This window comes from Stenella coeruleoalba (genome assembly GCF_951394435.1).
Source record: "Stenella coeruleoalba genome assembly, chromosome: 15".
NCBI classification, from domain to species: Eukaryota; Metazoa; Chordata; class Mammalia; order Artiodactyla; family Delphinidae; genus Stenella; species Stenella coeruleoalba.
The window spans coordinates 80,666,430-80,689,918 of record NC_137161.1 but is presented as its reverse complement, the minus strand read 5'-3'; the positions used below and the strand labels follow the sequence as shown (position 1 = coordinate 80,689,918).

Below are 23,489 nucleotides of genomic sequence, written 5' to 3'. Positions count from 1 at the left end.
GAAACCTTGACAAAGCCTTACCGAATTGATGGTTCTATGTCGGGAGGGTGAAATGAGATAAAGTTGTCAGAACACTTTGAAATCGCGCACAGCGAGTGCGTGATGGTGAGCTGTGAGCACAGGTCTTTATGGAGCAAAGTTCTTGTCTTCTAAACTGGTCTGCAAACTTGCAATGAGGAGATGGAGGCTCAGAGAGGCAAAATGACTTGCTCAAGGTCACAAGGAGAGTCACAGGGACTGGGTTGGGTTTGCTGCTGGCCCATCAAGCAGGCCCCATTGGGATGCTCCTGAGGTTTCAGGGCCCAGCTCCCTTTTCCCCCAAATGAACGTTTGTAGACCTCCTCCTATATACAGGCCCCGAGGCTCCCAGGAGAGTGCGGGTGAGAACACACACCAGTTCCTGACTTGGAGAGATGACGGTGGGGCTGGGGAGGGGAACAGTAGTCAGAGCAGCACAGTAACAAGTGCACAGTTATGTCTGTCCCTGGTGCTGTGGGGAGACCGAGTGGGGCCCAGACCCGCGGGGAGAGCTTTCCTGAGCTGGGGCAACCTGTGAGGGGAGTTTTCCGAGGTAAGAAAGAGCTCCAGGGATTGCCCTGGTGATCCAGGGGTTAAGACTCCGCACTTCCAGCGCAGGGGCAGGGGGCATGGGTTCGATCCCTGGTCTGGGAACTAAGATCCCACATGCCGCCTGGTGCGGCCAAAACAGAAAGACAGGCTCCGGACTGTATAGCCCTGTCTCAGCGAGATTATTGTTTCTTAGTCTAATTTTTTAAAGCATACTTTTACAGTTTTCTTAAGAGTCTGCATGCTGCAAAATCTGTGTGCTGGGCTGATTACCCAGAGCAGAGCCTCAGGGCGGGAGGAGCTTGGGAGGTCCCTGGGAGCCCTTTGAGGCAGAGACTGTGTCTTATGCGTGTTTTCCTGTGTCTCACAATACCTTGGGCTGAAAACAATAGATGACATTGCTGAAAGAGGCTTCGATAACAGGAGCCTATTAATCTCACAACCATCTGGAAGAGCTGCTTCCGTTTGGGCCGATGATATGCTCAAGATCTCGGCCTCCTTTATCTTCCTCTCTGCCAGCCCCTGTGTGTCGGCCACATGGTTCCTCAAGAGTATAGAAGGGCGGCAGCAGCTCCAGGCATCACGTCTCATATAACCGTGTCCCAAAAAAGGAGGAAAGGGGATTTGGCGTCGTTATTTTCCTATCAGAGAGGATTGTCTTTACCAGAGCCTTCAGCTGATTCCCCTGATGTTTCATTGGCCCGGATTTGTGCTCTCAGCCTGCCTTTCCCCACCTCTAAAATGGGAGTGATAGAGTGCTCCTTAAGAGGTTGTTGGAGGATGGTTTGAAGTTCAGTGGGGGAAGTCCCGCACAGACCCTGGCTCGTAAGAAGTGCTCTGGGAATGCAACCTGAGGCCGGGCCATGGCTCAGCTAAGAACAAAAACAGACTCACAGATAGAGAGAACAGACCCGTGGTTGCCAACGGGGAAGGGGAGTAGGGGAGGGCAGGAATGGGAGTTTGGGATTAGCAGAGGCAAACTATTATATATAGGATGGATAAACAACAAGGTCCTACTGTATAGCACAGGGAACTATATTCAGTATCCTGTGACAACCCATAATGGAGAAGAATATGAAAAAGAATATATATATATATATATGTATAACTGATTCATTTTGCTGTACAGCAGAAATGAACACAACATTGTAAATCAACTATACTTCAATAAAATTTAAAAAAATAAATAAAGAAGCAGATCCCAGGAGAACCACCCCAAGGCAGCTCCCAGCAGGTAGTTCAGGCCTGGGCGTGCTCTGAGCTTGCATTTCGCATTCTGAGGTTAGGGTGGCAAACCCCAGCTGAACCCCCATAGCCGCCTTGTCCTGTGTTCTCTTGTTTGTAATCCTGGCTACTCAGCTGTGTCTTGCCATGCTTCAATCCGCCGTTCCCTTCATTTCTGGAAACATTTTGGATGCTTTGATTTGTGTTCACACAGAATTTTGCACAGGAAACAAGATGGTACATGACTGTGGCGTGATCAGTGGCGGACTGCCTCTCCCAATTCTCCATTTCACCCTCCATCTTACCATCCCTTTGATCTCTAGGACATGAACAGATCCAAGATTTCTTACCTTTTTTCTTTTTTAAAAAATGGAGACATAATTGACACACAACATTGTGTAAGTTTGAGTTGTACAAGTTGATACATTTATATATTACAGTCTAATTGCTGCAGTAGCTTTTGCCAACACCTTATCACGTCACATGAGTATCTAGCTTTCTGGTCATGACGACACAGGAAAGAGAAAGAGGGAGGGTGACTCATTCTCATGAGAGCAGGTGCAAATTTGTCCAGATCCCCGTGAATGTTTTGATTGGGGCTGATATAGTTTAGCTTGTGCACAATGTCCCCCAAATGTGTCATCTAAGATGATGTGATCGTGTTTGAACAGATATTTGTCCACATTTCACTGGAAAAGGAAGAGGCTGTTCTCACCATCGCATACTAAAGACACCCAGGCTCCCCCCACTGCTTTTCTCCTCCCTTATTTCCTTCTTCATTTCTGACTCTTGGAGGAGTTTTCCTTTTGATCCTGGGAATAATTCACCTGCGCTCTCTTTCTCTCTGTGGCATTTTGTTTACTTTGTTCTATGCATCTCACGCCTCCTTGCCATCGCTATAGCCTGTTATGGGGGTTGGGGGGTATACAGTAAGGTGGGCTTCAGAGTCCAAAAGACCAGCTGTGTGACTTTGAGCAAGTTACTTGCCCTCTCTGAGCCTTATTTCTAAAACGGAGACAATGCCTGTCTTATAGGGCGGTTGTTAGGATTCCAGGAGAGAAAGTGCTAGTTCATGCTGTGTGTGTGTGATGTGTTTTGGGACATGCTAATGACAGTTATTTGTTAACTGTTATTTTCCGTTGGCCAGTGAATTCCTTCTGCCTTGGAGGTCCAGCTGCACCCTCCCAGGCAGAAGTGATAAGTCCTTCAGTTATATTCCCCCAGAATCTTATTTGTCCTCTCCTAGAGCACAGCTGGACTTGTTTTAGTTGTCTGCCTGGCCAGCTCTCCTCTTGCTGGAGTCTGTCCCTCAAGGGCAGGGGGTGTCTGCTCGTCACCTTGAGATCCCCTGGGTGTCTGCCTGGAGAAGGTTATCACGAACTTGGTAAAGTTTTGCCCACATCCCCCTCCTTTCTGCTTCCTGTCCCCCACTCCCCCACTGGCTGGGGTGCTCCCACCCTATAAGGAAGGGTTTCCCTCAGCTGGATCCCTTCACCGGAGGTGTGACACACCTCAGGGGAATTTATCTTTAACTGAAGACTCCTGGACCAGGCTTCACCAGGTCCTGTGTAGAATTGTGGGCAGTCCAACCAGAAAAGAATAAACGTGACAAGGAAGCTTGTAGAACCCTAAACGTCCTGGGCTCCATCCCAATTCCCTCGTGTGGCTGTGACAGTGTGACCAGAAGGGAGGACATGGGGCCCCAGCCTAGTTGTCAGGAGAGCGTGTCTGAGCCCCAGTAGGGAAGGGCTAGAATGTCGGGTGTAACGGGTGTAACGGGGCTGTTGTCTCGGGCAGTGAGCCTGCTGGTGGGAAGGGCTGGTTGGTGGGTGGGGCCAGGAAGTGAGAGCCGAGGGGCTCTGGGTGGCATGTGATTGGGCGCCGCCCGGGGAGGGGAGGGGAGGGGATGCTCTCTGACCTGTGTATCTGGAGCCTGTGGTCCAGTCAGGAGCCCTGTCTTCATCCCTGGCTGTTTGCTGGTCTCCTCCTCCCTTCTCCCCAATTTGGGTGCTGAGTCTGGGCCCGGATCCTAGTCCGTCCCTCTCCCCCGACTCCATTCACTCACCGTGAGCTCGATCCGGAGTCAAACTTAATAAATGGCTGCTGGTGGGCCTGCCCAGTCACCTGGACACGGCCGTCCACGGGCGTCCCCTCCTTGGAGTCCAGGCAATGGCCTCCTCCCTCTCCTAGAGGTGCGCTTAGCTTTGCCTAGAAATAGGTAACATGATTTGGGGTGCTCGGAAAACCCCTGTCCCCGGAATATCCCTTCCCAGGAGGCCTGGAATGTCTTGTTTGTTCACTCATTCATTCATTCATTCATGTTTGCCTGGAGGCCGGCTGTATGCCAGGCCCTGGCCAAAACAGAGCACATGACTGTCTGTCTCTCTTCAAAGAGATGACTGTCCAGGAGCGAGGAAGGATGGTTTGAATGGCGGCTGGGGTCCGAGGTAAGCCAGGCGCTTCAACCTGACAGGGGGCTTGGGAAGGCTCCTGGGACGAGGTGACGTCTGAGCTGAGGCAGGGCCTCGCAGCAAAGAAACAGAACAGCTGGTGGCCACAATGGGAGGGGCTCAGGGGCTCCAGACCCCTGCATGGGGCTGGGTGATGACAGATGAGGGGGCACATGAAGCAGGGGTAGGGGGACCACAGGCCTAATGCACTCAGCTGAGGGGTTGGGGCTTAGCTGGTCCTTCCCTTCCATTCTGCAGCATCTGGTCCAGGAGCCTTCAGTTAAATAGAATCATCTCCCCACCCCTCCTGCCAAGATAACTGGCTGAGGGACTGCTTTCTCCTTTGATGGGAGCACCTTGGGCAGCGAGAGCCCAAAGCAGGAGGGAGGAGGCAGAAAGGAGTGTGAGCTGGGTGAGAAGCCCTCTACCCATCACATTTGTGCCTGAGGAGTGCCCTGCTGGCTCAGAGCTCTGGGTTTTCTCAGAGGAGCAGGCTGGCCCCGCTCTACCATCTGCAGAGCCGTAGGAGATGGAGCCGGACTCAGGCATGATGGGGGCCTACCTGCACCCCCTCCCCTACCCCGCAGAACAGAGTGCCTGGGTCCTAGGGCCCTTCTACCCAGGCAGAGGGGACCCTTTAGGGAGGCCACTCTGGCCCTCCTTCAGCCATGCCCATCCTCATGGGGCAAGGAGTCCATGAGGCCAGGGGGATGTGTCCATCTGGAGCCTATGCCCCACTTCTAGACCATTCTCTGGATACCTGGCTAAACAGCCCTGAGTGGCTTCCAGGCCTGCCCTGGCCTCTTCCTTGAATCTTGGGGACGGTGCCCGTGGTGGGTGCACCACAAGCCTTAAGAGGAGGGGGAGGGGAGTGAGGCGCATGGATGGAGCTGGGACGTGCAGGCTGGGTCCACACACCAAGTGTGGGATGGAGCTGAGGGTAGGAAGAGAAGGGGTGGGGATCGGGGTCTCACTTGTTTCGTTTGTAAAAATGATGCGTTGTATGAAGTTATTGGGGGGATTCAGTGCTGGGGCGATGGCACGTGTCGGCCAGTGTCTTGCTGGTGACATGCTCTTGATATGTTGGCTACGACTCCCAGGGAAGACGTATAAATATCAAGTGACTCATGAGGGGACACAGAGCTGGGTTGCTGCCGAGTGGTTGGAGCACCTGCACCAGCGCCCTCCTGCTGCCCATTCTGCTCAGTGTGAGTTCTGGGCTGGGACCACCACAGAGAGAAGGGGTTTCTGCAATTCTGCAGAATTCGATTTGGGGATCAGCGGAACCATAATCCTTGGTGGTGCCTCTCTTTGCTGAGCGCTATGAAGTCAGCACATTATCTCATTACACCCCGATGACATTTTTATGACAAAACTGTGCAGGTGGGGGAAGGGAGGGTGTGGTTATGAAAACATGAGTGTAACAGAATCTGGGCACACTGAAGCCGATTTGGAATGCACTAGAGGACTGGCATGTGTCCCCAATCCCTCCCTGTGCCCCCACCCACTCCCACAGGAGCTCCACGTAGGCCTCTTTGTGTTTGTTCAACCACTCAAGCGTCTCAACAAATATTTATTAAGGGCCTACTTTGTGCCCGGGGGGGAATATAATGGAGAATAAGACCAAATCCTCTCTCTGATGGAGTTTCTATTCACGTAAATATGAAAACAGGAAAAAAATATTCCCTCCTAATGAGTTCAGGAAATTAAAATCGGGTAATGACTGAGAATAAATCCGGGCTACTTCAGAGGACGTGGGAGAGAGATTCTTTGAAGAGATGATGTTGATGCTGAGTCATGAATGGTGAGAAAGAGCCTCTGTGTGAAGATGGGGTGGAGATAGTTGGTGCAAAGGCCCTGAGGCAGTGAGGTCCCAGATGAAGGAACAAAGAGAAAGGTCCATGTCCAGAAGCAGAGCAGGTGAGGAGGATACAGAGGCAGAGACTGATCTCAACAAGCTTAAGTTTGGAATTTATTGTAAGAGTACTGGGACGTCCTTGAAGGTTTTGAGTACTGATGATAAATGTCTTGATTTAGGTTTTTTAAAAAAATTAAACTTTTTGTTTCAAGATCATTGTAAATTCACAAGCAGTTGTAAGACATAATTTCATTGTGTTAAAATACACATAAATCAAAATTTGCTGTCTTAACCATTATTTCTTTCTTTTGGCCACGCCACATGGCATGCGGGAACTTAGTTCCCCAATCAGGGATTGAACCCATGCCCCCTGCAGTGGAAGCGTTGAGTCTTAACCACTGGACTGCCAGGGAAGTCGCGCCATCTTAACCATTTTTAAGTGTACAGTCCAGCAGTATTAAGTATGTCTATACTGCTGTGCAGCCATCACCACCATCCATCTCCATAATTCTTTGCATCTTGTAAAACTGAAACTCTACCCATTAAACAGTAACTCCCCATTCTCCCTTCCCTCCAGCCCCTGGAAACCACCATTACCACTAATCTGTTCTCCATTTCTATAATTTTGTCATTTCAAGAATGGAATCATACAGTGTATAACTTTTCAGGAATGGGTCTTTTTATTCATAATTCTCTGGAGATTCCTCCAGGCTGTTGGGTGTGTCAAGAAGTCTTTCCTTTTTATAGCTGAGTAGTATTCTGTAGTGTGGATGTGCCACAGTTAGTTTAACCATGTGTCTGTTAAAAGACATTTAAAAACGGCTGGGTCGTTTCCAGTTTGGGGCTATATTGAATAAAGCTGCTATAAACATTCATGAACATTCAAGTTTTTGTGTGAACATCAGTTTTTATTTCTTTGGGTAAATGCCCAGTAGTGTAATTGTTGGGTCATATGGTACTTGCATGTTTAGTTTTTCAAGAAACTGCCAGACTGTTTCCAGAGTGGCTGTACCATTTTACATTCGCACCAGCAACGTCTGAGTGATCCAGTTTCACGCATCCCTGCCAGCATTTGGTGTTGTCACAATATTTTATTTTAGCCATTCTGTGTAGTCTGTTTAATTGTGGTTTTAATTTGCATTTCCCTAAGGGCTAATAATGTTGAACATCTTTTCATGTGCTTATTTGTCATCCAGATATCTTCTTTTGGGAAATGTCTCTTCATGTCTCTTGCCCATTTTCTAATTGGATTTTTTTTTTTTTTTTTTTTACTGTGGAGGTTTGAGATGTCTTTATATATTCTAGATACTAGCCCATGGTCAGATACGTGGTTTTGCAAATATTTTCTCCCACTCTGTGGCTTGCCTTTTCATCTTCTTAACCCTCTTTTGCAGAGTCAAAGTTTTTAATTTCAACAAAGTCCAGTGGATCAATTTTTCATTTTATGGATCATGCTTTCGGTGTCAAGTCTAAGACCATTTTCTTCTATTTTTTTTTTTCTAAAAGTTTTAAGTTTTATATTTGACCCATAAGTCCGTGATCCATATTGGGTTGGTTTTTGCATGAGGCGTGTGATTTAGGGAGAGGTTCATTTTATTGGTCTATGGATATCCCAGCTACACCAGTACCATTTGTTGAAAACATCCTTCCTTCATTGAATTGCTTTTGCATGTTTGTCAAAAATCATTTGGGCACAGTTGTGTTGGTCTCTTTCTAAGTTCTCTTTTCTGTTCCATTGATATGTGTGTCTGCAGTTCTGCCAGTATCACACGGTCTCGATTGCTGTAGCTATGCAAGTCTTGGAATCGGGTAGATTGATTTTTCCCACTTTATTCATCTCTTTTGAAATTGTTTTAGCTACTATAGTTCCTATGTCTTTTCATATAAACTTTAGACTAATTTTGTCTATATCTACCAAAAATCTTCATGAGATTTTAACAGGAATTGCATTAAACCTGTATATCCACTTGGGGAAAATTGATATCTTTATTACATTGACTCTTCCAATCCAGAACTATGGATTTCATTTATTTAGATCTTTTTTCATTTATTTAGATATTTTTTATTTCTTTCATCTTTCTTCATTGATTTCTTGGATTTCTTATAGCTTTTGGCATACAAGTTCTATTCTTTTTTTTTTTTTTTGGAGTGATTGTAAATAGGTTTTTTTGGTACAGTTGGTAACATTGTAAAAATGGTCAAATTGCTAGTATGTAGAAACACAGTTGATTTTTGTATGTTTGTCTTGGATCCTGTGACCTTGCTGAATCCATGTATCAGTTCTGGGAGTTTTGGGGTCTATTCCTTGAGATTTTCTGCAAAGACAATCAAGTCATCTGTAAATAGAGACAGTCTTGATTCCTCGTTTCCAACCTGTATGTCTGTTATTTCCTTTTCTCAACCTTTCACTGACTAGAACTTCCAGAACCTATAAATGAGTGGAGAGAATGCTTTGTTCCCAGTTATAGGGGGAAAGCATTCCACCATCAACTATAATGTTAACTGTAAAGTTTTTGTGCATGTTCTGTATCAAGTTGAGGAAATTCTATTATTATTTTTCTTGGAGTTTTTATCATGGGCACTGAATTTGGTCCAAAAATTTTTTTTGCATTGATTAACATGGTCATGTGATTTCTTTAGCTTGTGAATATGGTGATTACATTGACTGACTTTGCAATATTGAGCCAACATTGCATCCCTGGAATAAACTCCACTTGGCCATGGTATATAGTTTTTTTAATGTAATACTGAATTCTGTTTGCTAATATTTTGTTAAGGATTTTTGTGTCTGTATTCATGATGGATATCGGTCTGTAGTTTTCTGGTTTTGTACTGTCTTTGTCTGACGTTGGTATCAAGGTCTCATAAAATAAGTTAGGAAGTGCTCCCTCCTCTTTTATATTCTGGAAGAGATTATATAGAATTGGTATTAATTCTTCTTAAACATTTGGTAGAATTCTCCAGTGAACATCTGGGTCTGGAGATTTCTTTAGGGAGAGTTTTTCAGCTACAAATTCAATTTCCTTAATAGTTATAGGGCTATTCAAATGATCTATTTCATATTGAGTGAGCTGGGGTAATTTGTGTTTTTTGATGAATTGGTCCCTTTCCTCTGAGTTGTTAAATTTATGTGTATCATGATCTTCCCAACGTCATTCCTGATATTGATAATTTGTGTCTTCTCTCCTTTTTTACTTTGTCAGTCTTGCTAGAGGTTTATCATTTTTTAAAAAATCTTTTCAGAGAACCAGCTTTTGGTTTCATTGAGTTTTCTCTATTGTTTTTCTCTTTTCAATTTCATTGATTCCCGCTCTTACGTATACTATGTCTTTCCTTGTGCTTGCTTTGGGTGTATTTTTTCTCTGCTTTTTGGAGGTTCCTGAGATCGGCTGATTTAGCTTTCGAAAAGATGACTGGCTGCTGAGGGAAAAGTGGACACAGGCTCCAGATGATGGCGGGCGATAGCTGGGGAAGTGGAGAGAAGTGAGTGGATTCAGGAGGTGTTCTGGAAACTGAGATGGCAGGAGTGTCTGATTACTTATGGGCGGGAGCAATTTGGGATAACCCTAAACTTCTGGTGTGAGTGGCTGGTTGGCTGGGCATGCCATTCATTGAGCTGGGGACCCTGACAGGAGGTCACCCCTAGGAGGTGGAAAACAACAGCTCTGCTTTGGCCAAGTGAAGTGTGAGATGCCCATGGGGCATCCACGGGGAGAGGGGTATCAAGCAAGAGGTTGATTTTAAAAGTTTGGAGTTCCAGGAAGACCCTGGGGCCATATTGAATTTCATGGATTCTCAGATGCCATTGGTTTGGAAGAAGTGCATTACCTTATGGTCATTAAGAATGTTGCTCATTAAGCTATAGTGCACCATCAACTGTTACATGAATCCCAATGTCAGAGATGTTAAAGTGTAACAGTATGTGCATGGTAGAATTGGGGAAACTTGATGGTTGAGAATCATAAGCGTTTTGATGGTATTTAAAGCTATGGGACTGGAGGTGAACTTGGGGATGAACAGATAGAGAAGAGGTGCTGACCCTGGAACAGTCTGGGTACCCCAGCCTCTGAGATAGGGCTAAGGAGATGAGAAGAAGCAGCCAGGTCAGAAGGAGCATCAAGAAAACCCAGTGTTCTGGGATGAGACTTTTGGGAGGGAGAGTGGGAGTCTTTTCAATGCTTCTGGGTGGCCGACGGGATGAGGGCTGAGGAGTGACCATTGGATTTGGCAATGTGGAGTCACTGGGGACCTGGCAACTGCAGTTTTGGGGAGTGGTGAGGATGGAGGCTGAGATGACGTGGGTGGAGGAGAAAAATGAGAGGTGAGGAAATGAAGATCCGAAGGATAGAAAACTCTTTCAAGAAGTTTTGCTGTGAAGGAAGCGAGAAATGGGGCTTGGGGGACTGCCCTCGTGGTCCAGTGGCTAGGACTCCACCCTCCCAATGCAGGGGCCCTGGGTTCGATCCCTGGTCAGGGAACTGGAACCCATATGCCGCAACTGAAGACCCCACATGCCACAACTAAAAGATTCCTCATGCTGCAACTAAAAAAAAAAAAAAAGACCCTGCATGCCGCAAGGAAGAGCCCACACGCGGCAACGAAGATCCTGCGTGCCACAACTAAGACGCAACGCAGCCAAATAAATAAATATTAAAAAAAGAAGAAATGGGAAAGAGGGGATATATGTATACGTATTGCTGATTCACTTTGCTATAGAGTAGAAACTAACAATATTGTAAAGCAACTATACTCCAATAAAAATTTTTTTTTAAATAGGGCTTGGTAGCTGGCGGGGAGTAAGAGGTCCAGGGAGGTGTTTTTTTGTTTGTTTTTAAGATAGGAGATACAGGAGCATGTTTGTAACTGCCAGCAATGACCTGGGAGAGAGGGGAGGCGGCTGGTGAAGGCGGGCAGAGGATGGCTGTAGGAGCAAAGCTGCCCGAGGGTGGGGGTGGGTGGCGGTGGGGGGATGTGGGGGGTGAGAGGTTGGGGGGAGTTAGGGGGTGTGAGAGGAGTGGGGGGTGGACCCGGAAGGTGGGGGGCCTTGTCAGGGCAGCACTAGGAGAGAACACTGGGGTTGGGGGCACCCATCACCCATGTGGGTCCAACCATGTGACACCCAGACGGTCTGACATCAGGGCTGACTCTTTTCACCCACCCACGGACACCTCAAAGGCAGGACCACAGTGTCCTCATCCCAGAGCCTGGGCACATTAAGCTGCTTAACAAGTGTTCATTAAAGAAACGTATCCATCCTCTTGTTAAATGAAAAAAAAAAAAATTGTAGTACAACTGGGTCCCGTTTGGATTTTCCCATCCCATGATTTTCTTATATTGGGTTTTTGTAGTGTGTGTGTGTGTGTGTGTGTCTGTGTGTATGTAGGTGAGGGTGACACCCAAAACTAATGTTCACATGGGCCCCAGAGGACGGTGCCCGGCGCCCAGTCAGGCCAAGGGGTGTGGAGCGGGGTCCCGCCGGGCCGGGTCTGGTCTCAGGACCTGCGGCCCTGGCTCGGGTTTCTCAGATCATGCGTTTGGTCTGTTTAGCTGTTTGTCTGGTACTGAATGAGCACTTAAGCGCCAGGCACTAGTGTGCAAAAAGATCACGGCCCCTCCCTCTCAGAGTTGGGGGGGGCGAGTGGAGGGAGGGACATGTCAATCAAAGACTCACAGCTATGCGGGGGAGGAGGGTGTCCCTGCTATAAGACCTGGTTCTGGGGTTTCCCTGGGGGTCATTTGAGCTGAGATCTGGGGGATGAGGGGATTTCGCTAGAGGAAGGGGTGCAGGTCGGGGAGAGGGAACAGCCAGGGAGGGGGCCCTGGCCGGGGTGGGGGAGGGAGGTGGGAGTCTCTTCCCTGCTGGCTTCTCCTCCTGGCTTGTAGTGAGGGGCTGGACCGGGACACTTCCCTGTGAGGGGCCTTCAGAACCAGTGGAGAGGACTAGGGGTGCTGCCCCCCCGTGCCTCAGTTTCCCTTTCCCTCCCGTCTTGCTCTGGGGTGGAAATCACAGCCCTGGCTGTGCCTGGTTCACTGCAGCGGGATGTCGCACGTTTTCGTCGCTGCCCTCCTGCCCTCCCGAGCCCCCGGTCAGCTGCTGGAGGGGGTGGGCCCCAGGGCCAGACAGATTTGGAAGGAGGAGCCCCAGGCCCTCGGGGGTTAAGTTTTCCTCGGCCTGGCTCTCCTGCCCTCAGCTCTCTCCCTGGCCCCTCCAAGCTCTTTGATGGCATTAGAGCCAACCTTTTCCAGATGTGCTGAGTCGAGGGGTTTGCCGGAACTTCATCTGCCTCCGCCAGACGGCCCCCTGCCAGGCCGCCTCCCCCCTCTGGTTGGGTTGCCTGCGGCCCTCAAGGCCACATGAAGTCCTGGACTTAGTGCTTTCTTAAAACGTGGCCTGCTTTCCTGCCCCTCCTCAGCCAGCCTGTGAGGTTCGAGAAGCCCACGATGTGTCCACCTCCCCCCCGACTGGACCGTGGTTTGGGGCTTGAGTGCGAGCGGCAGCCTGGGCGGGGGACACTGCCCTCTGGGCCTCTGTCCATTCCGTCCGCACTTGGGAACGACTAGCTTGGACTGTGGGGAGACCAGAGCCTGGAGGACCCTGCCGGCTGCCGCAGAACTGCGGTGGGACTGCCCATCCCCCTCCCCGCCGGCCCGCTGCTATTAATCAAGAGATTAATAATCTCCTGCCTCCCTTTCTGAAACCCCCACTCCCGTTTCCTGTTGAGTCTCCAGTCTGTCTCGGTACCTCCCAGTCTGGTCCTCCTCGTGGTGGTCCCTGCTGAGGAAGTGGGGCTGAGGCAGGAGCCGGGGCCTGCAAGCTGCGGTGCCCAGTGAGGGAGGGCGGCCCCCCGCCTCCACCCGATGAGGTCTCTGCCCTGGCAGAGTCGTTGCCAGCAGGCAATGCCCGGACGATGGCCCTGTCCTGGCACCCACTGAAGGACCTCATGATGCTGTGGGGACATGGCCTTTGAAGGCCAGAGAGCCATGGCCTGGGCTTACACACCTCCAGTGACGGGCACCTCACCCCTCCTGGAGCTCTTTCTTCATATTCCCTCTCACGTGACCTTGTGCACCCAGGGCCACCTTTGGGGACACACAGGACTCATCTGCACCCTATCTAGGACAGTCACTGAGTGGCTGGAGGACTGCGGCCAGGACTCTCAGAGCACCTCATGACCGCTGTGCTCACTGGGAGGGTCCCGGGGACGCTGCAGAGGGCAAGGACCTCCTCTGACTCCTGGGAGGGGTCGGGGGGCAGCTTCGATGTGTTGTTGAGCGGGAGAGAACATGGGGCTCCCATCAGGAGGTCTGGTTCGGTCAAACCTCTGCTGCTTTATCACCTGGAATCTGACCCCCTCTTTGGCCTCAGTTTCCCCTCCATCAAGTGCGGCCATTCATCCCTGCTGGCCCCTCTTTCTCGGCCAGCAGCCTCCTGACTCACTTCCTCACCTCCCATCTCTCCTGTCCAGTCCGGCTACCATGCCAACACAGGTGGGGTCTTTCTTGAAAGCAGATCTGATCATGATGTTCTTCTGAGCCACAGTGCCTGGGTGGCTTCCCCATGGCCAGGAAAAGGGTGGTCTCCCCGTGGGTACACAAGGCTGTCTGTCAAGGGGTGGAAAAACTATATCAAGTCTAATGTTTATTTTTTAATCTACAAAATAAGAGAGAAATTAAGCTCTACTGATTTTTTTTTTTTTTTTTTTTGCGGTATGCGGGCCTCTCACTGTTGTGGCCTCTCCGGTTGAGGAGCACAGGCTCCGGACGCGCAGGCTCAGCGGCCATGGCTCACGGGCCCAGCCGCTCCGCGGCACGTGGGATCTTCCCGGATCGGGGCACGAACCTGCGTCCCCTGCATTGGCAGGCGGACTCTCAACCACTGCGCCACCAGGGAAGCCTTCCACTGGCTTTTTATACATGCAAAGATGGTAAATAATACACGTATATATACATGTATAAATTAATAGAATCTCTTGCAGGCTCAGAAATACGTCACTGATCAGGAGCACCCCTGGATGCCTGGAGAGCACGGCCAGTCTGCACGGACGCAGTCCAGACTCCTTGCCTGCACTGCAGGCTTTCACAGCCGCCCCGAATGCCCTGTCTTCCTGTCCAAGCACTCTGCCCCCCAAATGCACCAAACTTCACCCAAATTTCCTGGCTCTCCTGGTGCTGGTTGCCTCCTCACCTTTTTAGCTCAGCAGTGTTGCCTCATGTGGGAAGTCTTTGCCGGCTCCTCCTGGTGGATGGAAGTGGCCATGCCCTGCTCCCTCTCCCTGCATCCATCGGTTTCCATGGATGTCATCCTGAGCTCCTCCAGGGAGCCACCCCATCTTGGTTATCATTACAGTTCCTGGCCTGGGACTCCATCTGGTACAAATTATTCAGCGATTGTTTTATTCATTCCACCAGTCTTTGTGCCAAACCCTGAACTAGGCTTGGGGTTAGTGGAGGAGACAGACATCAGACAAATGATCGCACAGGTGCGATCACCCTTATATACTTGTAAGGGTGATAAGTGTTTAGAAGTCAGGGTTCTATGACAGTGTAAATCGAAGAGACTCAGCCTGCAGTGGGGTGGGTGGAATTGATGGGTGGGCTGATCAAGGAGGGCTTCTCAGAGGAGGTGACACTGGAGACTGCATTGGAGTTAGTGGACATCTTGGGCAGAGGGAACAGTGGATGACAAGCCCTGATATAGGAAGGAGCTCTGGGGTTCAGAAACTCAAAAGCCGATTGCTGCTGGAGTTCTGAGTAGCCTGGGCTGGGGGGACAGCAAGCAGCGGGGCAGCCAAGGTGGGCAGTGGTTAGAAGTCTACGTGGTCATACTAAGGAGTTGGTTTTTGTCCTAAGATTGAAGAGAAGCCAGGAAGGGTGCATGGAGGGGATTTGTGCTTTGAAAACATCACTGGAGCCAGCTTCTGTGTATAGGCTGGAAGCTTGGGCACCAGTCAGGGGCCATTGCTGCTGTCTGGGAGGGTGATGAGGGAGGCTGGACTAGGGCGGGGTGGGGGAGAGCAGTGGGCAGGTAGGATCTACTTGGTGAGTGACCTCCCTGGACTCATCGATGTGAGGCGCCAGAGAGGGGTAGGGTCAAGCTCTCCATGGATGTTTGTTGAGTGAATAACAACCCCCTGGAGAATATATGTCCCTGAATTTGCCGAGTGACAGTGAGGGAAGTCCCAGGATCTGCCCTACAGACGGAACAAATACACAGAGATCAGAAGTCCCTAGAATTGATCTGTCTTGGAAAAAAAAAAACAACTAGGGCTAGTGAGACACCAGATGGGAGACTCCACATTGGATCTGGAGAATTTCAGGGTAGCAAGGGATCTGTATGTTTTTGCATCTCAGCCCAGACTTCACAGGGGGTTCAGAGAGGCAGGACTTGCTCAGCGGCTCACAGATGGGCAGAGATGTGTTGGGATCAAGTGTTGGTGAGGATGTTTTAAACCATCCAGGCTACGATATTTTGATATGGCAGCCTGAGCAGCCTAATACAAATACCTAGGGGTAAGTTTAACAAAAGATGGTACACTGCTGAGAAAAATTAAAGAAGGCTTAAATAAATGGAAATTTACGCCATACGTACGGATAAGGAAACTCAGATTATTAAGATGTCAGTTCTCTACAAATTGATCTATAGATTCCATATAACCTTATCAAAATTATAGTGGGGTTTTTTTTTTGCAGAAATTGATAAGCCAATTAAAAAAGTCAATGGGAATGCAAAGGACCTAGGTGTCCAAGACAACCTTAAAGGAGAACAAGATTGGAGGACTTACATTACTGTATTTCAAGACTTACTATTAAGCTATATTAATTAAGGCAGTGTGGTTTTGGTGCCAGGATGGACAAACAGATCAATGGAACAGAACAGAGAGTCAAGAAATAGACTCATATTTAAACAATCATTTGATTTTCAACAAGGCACTAAATAATTTAATTTTAGTGGGAAAATTTAGGCCAAAAGAAGGTCTTTTCAATAAATTGTGCCGTAGCAAGTGGATATCCAAATGGAAAACAATGAACGTTGACTCCTACCTAGCAGATAGTAAAATTTTAAAAATGATAAATTGAACTTGATCAAAACTTACAACCTGATCATTAAAAATACACCTTTAAGGGACTTCCCTGGTGGCGCAGTGGATAAGACTCCACACTCCCAGTGGAGGGGACCCGGGTTCAATCCCTGGTCAGGGAACTAGATCCCACATGCATGCTGCAACTAAGAGTTTGCATGACGCAACTAAGAAACCTGCCTGCCACAACTAAGACCTGGTGAAAATAAATAAGCATATACATACATAAATAAATAAATTTTTTTTTAAAAAACTGGTATCAAAAATACTTCCAAGTTAATATAAAAAAGTACACCTTTAAGAAAATGAAAAGGCAAGACACATATTGGGAGAAACCATTCACAATACATATATCTGACAAAGGTCTCTCATATATCTTACAAATCAGTAAGAAAGACCCGAAACCCAGTTTAAAAGTGGGCAAAAGACTTGAACAGGCACTTCACAAAAGGAGATGTCTAACTGGCAAGCATGAAAAGGGGTTCAAATTTAGTCAATAAGAATTGCAAGTTAAAACCATAATGAAAGAGTACTGCATACACCCTAGAATGACTAAAATGAAAATGATCGACAATATCAAATGCTGACGAGGTTATAGAGCAACTGGAACTCATACACTGCTGCTGGGCATGTGAACTTGGTTCATCCAGATAGGTTTGGGACAAGTGTTTGTAGCATCTACTAAAGTTAAACATAGAACCATCCTATGGCCCATCAATTTTATTTCTAGGTATATACCCTAGAGAAGTGAAAAAGTGTCCACGAAGACTTATACGAAAACACTCCTAGCGTCTTTATTCATCAAAGCTCAAAACTGGAAATAATCCAAATGTCCATGAACAGAATAGACACATTGTGGTATATTTGCATAATGGAATATTATTTAGCAATAAAAAGAAACGAAGGAGTGCTACACTTAACAGCATAGATGAACCTCACAGACATGATGGGTGAGTGAAAGAAGGCAGACACAAATGAGTGCATGCTGTAAGATTCCATTTATCTAAAATTCTAGAACAGGCAAAACTAGTATCTGGCGAGAGAAGTCAGAAGAATGGTTATGTCTGGGGGCTGGATAATCAATTTGGAAGGGGCACAAAAGGACTTTGGAGCAATGGGAATGTTGGTGTAAACATATTGAATAGGTAAGAGTTCATTGAGCTAAACACTAGATTTATCTACAGATCTTCCTCGACTTAACGATGGGGTTACATTCGCGATAAACCCATTGCAAGTCGAAAATGCATTAAATACACCTACTGAACATTGTAGCTTAGCCTAGCCTGCCTTAAACATGCTGAGAACACTTCCATTAGCCTACAGTTGGGCAAACTCATCTAATACAAATCCTGTTTAATAGTAAAGTGTTGGCCATCTCATGTAATTTATTGAATACTGTACTAAAAGTGAAGAACAGAATGGAAGGGTACCCACCGTTATCGTACACAGCTGAAGGCACGTTGGGCCTGAAGAGTGTTTGAAGCATTGAACTAAGATTAATTGCTGCATGATGGGGATGCTACGGCGACAAGGTCGTCAATTTCTCCCTCTTCTGATATGCCTGGAGAATAGCCTGGAGAAGGCACTGGGGCATCGGCACTTGTTGATGGTTTAGCGGGCATAGTGTTCTTTGGGGAGATATCAAGTTTGGACTGTCCGGTTTGTTTCTTCTTTCCATTTTATATTTCGCTAGAGCAAGGAAGAACATCCTGTATCTGCCTGTCAGCTCTTGCTAATGTCTCATAATTGACGTCCATTTCTTCTAACATCCTTACACCGCTTCTGATAGCAGCAAACGTCTCTGCCAGTCTCTTTACTGTGAACTTTCCTGGTGCCTCAGCCATAACTTCTTCCTCTTTCCTTCCTTCTTTCTTCCTCCAGTTCGATCAGCTCCTCAGTGGAAAGTTCTTCAGCTTCAATACCAACAATCTCATGAACATCCTCTTCGTCAATGTCCAATTCTAGCTGTTTCCCAAGCACTAATATCTTGGGACTATTTCATCCACAGCAGAATCTTAGTTAAAGCCTTTGAACGTGTTCACACATGTCTTTAAGACTTTCTTCTAAATGCTCTTCATGCGTTGCCATGTGACTCCTTCCCACGAGGCAGCGATGGTCTGGGTAGCATTTAGAATGTTAAAAGCTTTCCAAAACTCTCAGAGTGTTCGGCCAGATCCCGTCTCTTCAACAGCCTGAACAGACAGTTGGTGTAAAGAGCGTGCTTTGAACGGAGCTGTGGCACCATGGTCCATGGGTTGAGTGAGTGCAGTTGCGTTCGGTGGCAACTACACAACCTTGACATCAGGATGCATGTCGCTGGTATGCTGCGGATGCCCTGGAGTGTTGTCTAAGACCAGCAGACTCTTGAATGGGATGTTGTTTTGTCTTCAATATTCTCTTGTCTGAGGGATAAAACACTTCAAAAGCCAGGCTTCAAACAATGCTTATGTCATCCAGGCTTTCTTGTGATGGCGATAACAAACGGGAAATGAATGCTTGCTCACATAGTTGAATGCTTTCGGGCTCTCCGAGTGGTAGATTAGGAAAAACTTTCATTCGAACCCTGCACCATTTCTACCCCAAAGCAGCCTTCCACGGTGTTCGAATGCCTTGAATCCTGGCATTGTCTTGGGCTCTTGATGAATGTGTGTATGCTCTGGCATTCGCTTCCAGAACAAGCTCATTTCCTCGACATTCAATATTTGTTCTGGCGAATATTCCTTATCCACAATTACCCTCTGCAGCTCTTCCTTAAAAACTTCGGCACCTTCAGTATTGGCACTTACTGCCTCACCGCTGACTTTCACATTATGAAAATTATGCTGCCTTTTGAAGCATTGGGACCGGCCATAACTTGGTATAAACATTTGCATTATTTGTAGAATCATCGACACACTTTTTGAGTGTATGGGTAGACTTCTTGCCTTAGCCTGGATGGTCAGTAGGCTAAGTGGTACGAACTTCTGTACCTGGTCTTCCATCCACGTGACAAGTTTTTTTTTTTTTCTTTTTCTTTGTTTCTTATTTATTTATTTATTTGGCCGCACGGTGCGGCTTGCGGGATCTCAGTCCCCCCACAAGGGACTGAACCCGCGCTCTCAGCAGTGAAAGCGCGGAGTCCTAATCACTGGACCACCACGAAATTCCCAGACAAGTTTTTTTTTTTTTTCCATGTCATCCATCAGCCCAGCCCTTTTCTTCATGATGACAGTGAATTTAACCAATGCTGATGATTTCACTGCATCACTCATTTGCTTCTTATCCTTTAAGATGGTCAAGATCGTCGATTGCCAAAGTCCTAACTCACCTGCGATGGCTGTTACTGGCTTACCACCTTCATGCTGGGCAGTTATCTTGAGTTTCATCTCAAGAGTATTGTCCTCCTCTTCTTCTCACCAGAAGCAGGAGACACAGATGGGCATTTTGTAGACACGATGGGATGGGAAAACGCGAAACACAGTATCGAAAACAATGCTGGCAACACAGTACCAGTTGAGTATTGGCTGTTTACCCTTGTGATCGCAGGGCTGACTGGGAGCTTCCCATCATCACCAGAGAGTACCGTACCCCATATGGCTAGCCTGGGGAAAAGATCAAAATTCAAAATTCCAAGTGTGGTCTCTACTGACTGCGTATCACTTTCGCACCATCGTGAAATCCAAAACATTGTAAGTCAGACCATCATAAGTTGGGGACCATCTGTGTTTTACTGCATGTAAATGATATTTTAATTGAAAAAGAGAAAACAAATCCATTACAATGTGAGGAGTGAGCTCAGCGCTTTCCTCCCTGGCACTGACCACCACGCATGGCCACATATTTATGTGTGTGAGACAGGATTAGTGCCACCAGCTCTGGCAGAGTGGAGCTCATGCTGCCTCCTTCATTCTCGTATTCCCAGTGCCCGGCTCATGGCAGGCACCCCACACGTAAAACCAAGCTGTGTACAGGGTGTTGGGGGTACTGAGGAGGGAGCCTGTCCGCTCTGGCTGGGGCTGGGGGTGCTCCACAGAGAAGGGGTTGTGGAGTCACACCCTGGAGGCCCTTGGGGATTTTTCTCATCAGAGTAAAGAAGGAGGGGTGAGTAGGCAGAGGAGCCTGCATGTATGTGCAAAGGCCCAGAGGCAGGAAGAGCTGCTTGTCTGTGCTGTGGTGGGAGGAGTGGAGGGGAGAAAGGTAGGCAGGGCCTTATTTGCTGACCTAGAGAGTGTGGTCTTAAGTCTATGGGAGCCATGGAAGGTTCTGAGAGAGGGCAGTCACAAAAGCGGATCTGCATTTTAGAAAGATCAGTGGGTTTGCAGACTGGAGCCCAGGGGAAGGGCTGGGAGTTCTTCACGGAGGGTGAAAAGATGGGGACAGCCCATGAACCCTTGCACCTGCCCTGGGCATTCAGGGGAGCTCTGAGGGTCTGAGCTCTGGCCTGCTGGGCTGGGGAAGCAGCGCCACCTACTGGCTCTCTCTGCTCCTGGACTTTGCAGGCCACCATGATGCTTCTGGTCCCGCAGTGGGACAGGCCAGCCCCTGGCCCTCAGAAGGAGGGGGCAGAAAGAGACCTTCTCTGGGGGATGAGCTCTCCCTCTGGTTCAGGGGCCTGAGATCAGTACCTTGTGCAGATGCTGGGAGGAGCAATGTTCCCCTGTACTGAACGAACACAAATTAGTATTGCTAGGTTCTGCTAATTCTGCCTGGGTTTGGAACCAAGTTCCACCACCTTCTAGCAGGGTGACCTTGATAAAGTTACTGAAGCTCTCGGCGCCTCAGTTTCCTCATCTGTAAATTAGGAATAGTAATAGCATCCACCTGTCAGCAAGTGTAAAGCACTCAGCACGGTGCCTGGTACGTGGTAAGTACGCAAAGCTCTTACTATAGCTATTATTATTTTATCACCATCATCACTCAGGGCACGAAGTGAGGAGTGCCTGGTGCCTCTGGAGGGCTCATGGGCTGCAGGCCGAGGGGCAGCCTATGGCACAGGGGGCCTGAGGGCAGCTGTGGCAGCTGGAGAAGGGCTGGGCCCCGTGGCTAAACAGCTCAGACTCTCTCCTGACCACAGTGGGGACAGGCGAAAGGTGCTGGCCAGGAAGAAAGGGGTCAGATCTGTGTTTCGCAAGCCCAGCAGCTACACGTCCCTTTCTGCTCTCGCACGTGCTCTCCCAGGGAGCCTCATACCCAGCATCCCGGTCCTCGGCGTGCAGACCCGGAAACGGGCTCAGGGAGGTTAAGGAACGTGTGCAATTCACATGGTGAATCAGGGGCAGGGCCCTAAACTCTCAGCTTATGACCCCACAGCCCGGGGCTCCATCTCTTCCATGGTGCAGTGGTCATGGGAGGGATTCCATAGCTTTTCTGGTCCCTCTCAGCCAGAGCAACAATCTTCTTTCAAGAATTAATTTTAAAACTGACTTTTTAAATTGAAATGAAAGCGTCTTCCCTTTCCCAGCTGGGCCAGTTCCTGGCTGGGAAGTTTGCAGCAGGAAGAGGGTGTGAGCGTGTGTGTGTGTGTGTGTGTGTGTGTGAGCATGTGAGTGTATATGTGAATGAGAAATCGTGTGTGTGTTTGTCATACAGACAGTCTATTGGGACTCCTCGGACCCAGGCTCGCCTACCCACTTATGTCCCACCAGGCTCCTTCTATAAGGAGTGGTGACGATGACTGGTCCTCTGCCACCCCCCACCCCCTCCCCAGTGGCCTATGCCAGCTGCTTCCTGCCGTGGATCTGAGAGACCAAAGGCCTGCCTTTGCTCTCGGGCACTTCTCCGTGCAGACTCCTGGCTCCTCACTCGAAAGTTCCAGTCCCTGGCTGCGCACTGCCAGCCCCTGCCCCCACCCCGCTTCCCACTTAGAGCTCCAGAGGGAAGCTGGTTTGCCGGAATGTTTACGAAACATGAGTGAGAGGATTTTTTTTTTTGAAAGAAAAATTAGTGTAGCAGGATTCTTCAGACTTAGTGCAGTATTTCTGAAATTCAAAACCTGACTTATGTATTTTCCTGTCAACAGTGCATCTCGAAACGTCACGCCTGCTGCCACCAATTAATTCGTAATTTTCCCATTCACGATTAAGTTGCATGGCGTCAGCAGATGCAAATTCTGTGAAGTCATGCAGTTCTGCTTTCAAGAGGAAGTTGTGCAGACTTTATCAAGCAGCCAAGTTATAATGACGCGTGTAAATCGAATAATAAAGCCGAATTTTTGCCCCTCGTGAAAATCAGTCACATGTTCTTGTGTTTGTGTGTGTGTGTTCATTGAGGTGTAAGTGATAGATAACACTGGATTAGTTTCATATGTGCAACATAGTGATTCGATATTTGTGTATGTTGTGAAACGATCACCACAAATAGGTCTAGTCAACATCTGTCACCACAAGTAGTTACACAATTTTTTTTTCTTGTAATGAGAACTTTTAAGATCTGCTCTGAGCGATTTTGAACTATGCAATACGGTATTATTAACTATAGTTGCCATGCTGTACATTACAGCCCATGACTTATTATAACCGGAAGTTTGTGCCTTTTGACCACCTTCACCCATTTTGCACTGCTCCCTGCCCACCGTCCCCCAGTTGCTGGCAACCACCAGTCTGTTCTCTGTATCTATGAGCTTGGTTTGTTTTTCTTTTTTTGTTTTTAGATTCCACCTATAAGGGAGATCATACAGTATTTGTCCAAGGTCTTTCCATGTTGTCGAAAATGGCAAGATTTCATTCTTTTTTATGCTGAATAATATTCGTGTGTGTGTGTGTGTGTGTGTGCGTGTGTGTGTGTGTGTGTACGTGTGCCACGTTTTCTTTATCCACTCACCCGTTGATGGGTACTTTGGTTGCTTCCATATCTTGGCTATTGCAAATACTGCTGCAGTGCACATGGGGGTTCAGACATCTTTTTGAGTTAGTGTTTTCATTTCCTTTGGATAAACACCCAGAAGTGGATATTATGGTAGTTCTATTTCTAACTTTTTTTTAGCAACTACCGTCCTGTTTTCCACGGTTTCCAATTTACATTCCCATCAACAGTGCATGAAGGTTCCCTTTTCTCCGTATCCTCACCAACACTTATTTCTTGTCTTTTTGATAATAGCCATTCTAACAGGCGTGAGGTGATATCTCAGTGTGGTTTGGTCCTATATTTTATATTCACTATTCTTGGAGTTTCACAAAATAGTATCAAACTTATTTTCAAGAAAAATTTCAAAATTGTGTGAAAATTTACCATGGAATCCCACAGCGCTTTGCAGGAGCGTTTGGTTGCTGCAAGGGCCCCACTACTGAACTGCAAGTTTTCACTGGAGTGTCTCTCTCTCTCATCTATCAGGCT

The 23,489-nt window shown here is 47.9% G+C and overlaps 1 protein-coding gene across 2 annotated transcripts in view; it reads left to right on the top strand.

Moving 5' to 3' along the window:
- The window catches only part of COL26A1 (collagen type XXVI alpha 1 chain), a gene marked incomplete at both ends in the record, with an annotated part of 171,557 nt that overhangs the window by 49,829 nt on the left and 98,239 nt on the right, over positions 1-23,489 (top strand). The window lies entirely within an intron of this gene.